The 5671-nt window shown below is 42.8% G+C and overlaps 1 pseudogene; it reads right to left on the bottom strand.

Annotated features, from left to right (window-relative positions):
- Nucleotides 1-200: 200 nt before the first annotated feature.
- Nucleotides 201-1589, bottom strand: LOC117771139 (annotated as a pseudogene).
- Between the last annotated feature and the right edge of the window lie 4082 nt (nt 1590-5671).

Here is a 5671-nt window from a genome sequence, read left to right as displayed (position 1 = left end):
ATCAGTCTGGTTGAAGCACTCAATAATGTCCCTTTGGCGATTTGCTTTCATGATAAACACATGTCTCTCCTGTTTAGATTTCAAAATAAAATCAACTTGGCCTGTTTTACTGCAGCAGAAGCAGAAATTTCCCTCGTATCACCTCACATAGAATTGATTAACATGGTCGCAAATGCAAAATCCTTCACAGCCGGTGCTCATTAAATGTCAGACTTCTTCATCGTCTTTTTGATCCAGCTAAGTTGTTCCTCTGTGAGATACATGTACACTCCTGGCTTGTCAATCAGGCCACACCCGATTCCGAAAGAAGTGACTCCAACCAGAACCTCCGCTGCACATCAGTGGGCCTCCTGAATCCCCCTACAGAGAAAACCACGATCACTGAAAGGCAGTCCAGAAACTGACAGGAGGGACGGCAGTTAAATCCCTGCAAACAAACATTCACCGTTACTTACCTGACAGGTGTCAGCTCTATTTTTCCCATCTGAACCGGCACATATCATGTCGCTGGTGATCACGGGTTTGCTGTTGTAATATTCAAGAGAGTTGCACTTCACTCTGTCGACCACAGTCACATTGACGGACATCAAGACGTCGGACACATACTCGTTGTTTGTTCGGCCCCATCCTGCCACCATGCAGCTGGTCCCAGCTGCCGGATCACCCAACTTAAGATACTTCACCGTCTTGGTTTCCTTCACAGATTTGTCAAGCTGAAATAAGAAAAGAACAAAATGTATTAATAAATAGACACCAGTGAAGTTATGATAAGTAAACATAAGATACTTGTAAGTGCAAGGAAACACAAATGAACTAGTTTGTAAACAGAATATATACAGTGGGAGAGTATATGCCTCATTAGATTGATTGTATTACAGTGATCATGTGCGTCCAGTATGATAAAGTAACTGTGATTAAGTCATAATTAGTTTATGCATTCAGATCATGTTAACATATTATTGTATCCAACACATTTGCATCGGCAAATAAATCTGAAAGAAACATAATGCTGCATTTTCTATAACCACATAAAATTTCTTAGATTTTAACCAGTACATAATGTCTTTTATGCTGTCCATTGGAAATGAAGATTATTGTTGGCGCATGTTCTGAAATGTTGTAATTATGGTAACGCACACTTCACAGCGGGCAGCGGTCAGGACCCATGATTTATCGATTAGTATCCCTCCACAGACTGGTATGGGTTTCTCAAGCAGAGCCATGTACGGCAGCGAGTGGGGCTTCACTTCTTTCCCATCGATAATCTCAGAGCCATCACCTAAAACCAAAATTCAGATGATACATTTGAAAAAAAAAAGAAAGAAAAAGTAGTAGCTGAAATATTTAAATCAGAAATATTCTACTCACTTGAGTGGACGATGAGGAGGACCATGCAGGAGAGGAGACCGGTGAAAGCCCCCAGGCAGGACATGTCTTCTTTTCTCTCTCTTTGATGTGATGGTGAGATGCACTGAAGCCCCCCTCAGTGCTCACACTCGTCTTTATGTCCTGAAGTCAAAGGATGTGGTCTGACCATGGAAACTCACGAGTCAGCGTATTGGACGCAATCTTCCCATGAGATCTGATGTCCACTATCTCTGTGCAGAAGTCTGTGGTAACCGCTGTTATCATTTACCGCTCATCTGGTCGGGTGGAGACCATAAGTGATGCGTTTTTTTAATCAGTACAAAATGTAAAACAGGCACATAACACTAACAGCTAGTAAACTGTGGGATAGCAACCAAATATGAAAAACTAATCAGTGAGCATTAGGCATGGTTCCTATAGTCTTTATACTGGATACGATAATTAGCAGCTGACTGAAGCTTCACCTTTATTGTACAGGTAAGAGAGTGGTAATACTTTCACTAACTCTCTGTCAGAAAGAAAATGAGCATCATGTTCTTTAATAATCTTCAAATGAACAGAACACATCAATCAAGTCATCAATCTTACTGCATTAGTTAATTCTTACTGACACAGTTTGCCACCACAGACACTAACAAATTGCTTTCTGATTACACCATACCTACACATCGTCAGGTATGACGGGGGAAACAGCTTTTAGTGTAAGTGTAGGTCTTAGAGAGTGAATATAACTCTGGTACAGTACATTTCTACTTGGAGAGGTTCTAGAACAGGGGTCTTCAACTAAAATTGCAAGAGGTCCAGACATCAACCCTCCTCCCCTTCTGGGATCCGGATAATTAGAGACATACAAATATGGGCTCTGACTAAATCAGCTTAATTAACATTTTTATTGCACGAGGTTGCTTTTGTAACGATACAAAATCAAACACAAACTGGCAAAAATACAATGCCTATTCTGAACAAACATGAAACAAAGTGCAATAAACATTCTGTCTTGGAATTTGCATATAGGCCTACATTCCTTTTAACCATCAAAGATGTAACATCCTCAAAGACACATAAAGTGCTTTAGGTTGAACTGAGTTTAACAACCACTTAAAGATTGAAGCAAAAACTTCTTAGAAAAAGTAACAATAAATCATTTTCATAGGTTCATTCACATGTCGCCTATTGTCTGTAGGCCTACTTCCCTAATTCAGTGGGAGAAATTGGCTTTAGCTTTCTCTGCTAGTATTTTGAACCTCGGGAGGAATGGGGTCAGTGTCATTCTCAAACAGGAATGTAAATGTAAAAGAATGTCATTCTTGAACGGTATTTGGTCTTGCGTTGAGAATGCGGATTCGCAACTGTATGTGGAGCCAAACATTGTCAAGGTGTGTACTGCCACTTTCATGAGACCAGGGAAAACTTTCTCAGGTACAGTCTGTAGCCAGAAGCTGGCAGCATCACTAACTCCACACTGCTCTTTCAGCACTACATTTGCTTGCAGGTCAACAAGTTCCATCTGTAGAGATGCCATATCTACCCACTTGAGGGTAATTTTAGCCTCCTGTGAAAACGTGGTCACATTTTTTACTAGAAAAGGATTCTGAATGAAAAGAAGGACCTGTTCTTCCAGGCTGAAGTCATCAAAACGATCACTGAAGTTTCCAATCAGTTTTTCTAATGAACTCAACGTGAGAGGAAATATCTCTCTCACCCTGAATTTGCTTCATTGCTGGAAAATGTGTAAAGTTCTCTTGGAGATCCACTTTGAAAATCTCCAACTTCCGCTGGAAAGACTGGACAGCTGCTACCAAATCACACACAGAGTTGATCTTGCCCTGCAGTTTTAAGTTGAGGTCATTTAGGTTCTGAGGTTATGTCAACTAAGAAGGCCATACAATCTTTTTTTCTCTCATCTTCCAAAAACTGAGCAATCTGTCTGGCCTTATGATTCTTCTGTTGTTCCAGGAACATTTTTATTTCATTTCTAATGGCCCAAACGCGTGCTAGAACTCTGCCTTGGCTCAACCATCTCACATTGCAGTGCAGCAGTAGGTCATTTGAATTTACATCAACTTCCGTCAGGAATTCTCGAAGGAGGCGATGTTTATGTGATGACGATGCCCTGAGAAAGTTGATAAGTTTCATCACAGTATTCATAACCTCTGCATACTCTTCTGAAAGAGTAGAACACAGAACAGACTGATGGATAATGTGATAGGAGGAGAGGTCTGGGTTGTCCTCTCTCACTCGAGTTACTGCCCCTTTTTTTTTACCCATCATTGAGGGAGCTCCATCGGTGGTGATGGACACATCTTTCATACTGATACCTCTGTGTGTTAACATTTCTTTTATAGCTAAGTATATGTCTTCCCCTCTGGTGTGTGTTGTTACTGCTGTGATGCCTAAAATGTCCTCATGCGGGTCCGAGTCTTCAAAGTGTCTTCTTTGGTTTCATAATGGCGTTTTAAATTGCCGCTTTTGACAACCGCAACAGACTCAGAGCAAATGAGACGCACCGGTCTTGTTGAGCTCACTGCAGAAAGAACAAACACATACTTTTCTGTCCACTCTGCTCGAAAGACTCGGTTTTAAACGTCAACTTTCCCTAACTTTTGATAACGCCATATTTCGCCTTCATCTCCGTCTGCGTGCTTCTCTCTGCCTAGCAACCCGGCTACACAGTATATGATAGCAACACATAGGACCAAAGCGGCTCCACTGGGCTGGCGTCATTATGCCTGATTAAAAGTCTCTTAAATGTCAAACAAGGCCGCCGATGTATTTATACTTTTTTTTTTTTAATGGAGAGTCGCGGTCCGGATGGAAACCTCTCGCGGTCCGGATTTGGACCGGAGTCGGAAGTAAAACTCTTAACAAAGTTTCTGAAGGTGAACCTGCGGAGGGATCATTACCAGTACAGCCTGCTCGACCCCGGTCTACCAAGGCAACCCGACCAACCTCCGGACGCTCAGGGTCTCGCGCTGCCCCCAGAAGACAAACGCGCCGCGCGCCGTGCGCAAACCTCCGCTGCTCAAGTAACGAGACAGTTTTGATAATATAAGAAGTAGAAAGTACAGAAATTTGTGTTCAAATGTATCGAGTAAAGTAAAAAGTCGTCAGGAAAATAAATACTCAAGTAGATTTTTCACACATCTGTACTTTACTTAAGTACAGTAACGAAGTATTTGTACTTCGTTACCTCCCACCACTGAGGAAAAGTGGTTCAGAAAGAATTGAAGGCCACAATGTACAGTGCCTCTTCTTACCACAAGGTTAATTATGTTTCACAGTTTGATTATTTTCCAATGGTTGATGAACACAATGATCGGTTAGGCACAGCTCTTTTTTTCATGACACTGGATTTGATCATGGGCTACTGGCAGACTCCTTTGTCACCAGATTCCAAGAAAAAGATGGTTTTCTTAACTTTGCATACCAATTTGGGCCAATTCCATTTGGGTTCTTTAGTGCACCAGCCACCTCATGTGCTTCCTCATGCTGCATATACTGACGCCAACTTGGATGACATCATCATGCACAGTGACAGCTGAACATTTCATGTGCAGTGTGTGGCGGCAGTGCTCGAGTCACTGAGGCTGGTAAGACTCACAGGCAACCTGAAGAAGTGTCCAGTTGAATGGCGGGACATACGATATCTACGATACAACTTTTGACTAGCAATTGCTGCCTGCCCGAGGGCCAAGACCAGAAAAAAGGTGGGATGGTTCTTGGGGCTGGCCAGTTATTAATGCTAGTTCATTCCGGCTTTCATGGATCTGACCAGCCATAAGATCTCAACCATAAGGGTTCCTCTGTCCAGTGAATGGAGCGGTGCCAGCTGGCGTTTGAGAGGATGAAACAAAGCCTCTATTGGGACCCACACCCTCAAACACCTTATTTATGGCTCCCTTTCATTTTGCAGATCGATGCCTCAATCAGGAAGCAGAGGGTGGTTCTGTCTCAGCAGGGGGAGGTTGTTGAGTGGCCTGTGCTTTACATCAGCTGGATACTTTTGGAGAGGGAGTCTCGTTACAGCACGATTGAGGTGGGCCTGGTGATCCGGTGGGCAGTTGACGCCCATTGACCCTATTTTCTGACCATGCTCCCTTTCAGTCCCGTTAGTAGCTGGCTTTATAGTCACAGGCCAGGGGCACAGATGGCCTTGGCTGACTTCCTCCTGGATGCAAAATAGCCAAGAAGTTGAATCTAAACCTTTGGCTCCCATTGTTGACAACTGAGTTGAAATTAGATTGGATCACTTTGTGGCCAGTGTGAAGAGGAGGAGTGATTGAAAACACTGAACACAGCAACA

The sequence above is a fragment of the Hippoglossus hippoglossus genome, chromosome 11 (assembly GCF_009819705.1).
Source record: "Hippoglossus hippoglossus isolate fHipHip1 chromosome 11, fHipHip1.pri, whole genome shotgun sequence".
NCBI lineage: Eukaryota > Metazoa > Chordata > Actinopteri > Pleuronectiformes > Pleuronectidae > Hippoglossus > Hippoglossus hippoglossus.
The sequence above is the reverse complement of the archived record's forward strand: the minus strand, read 5'-3'. Positions and strand labels throughout refer to the sequence as shown.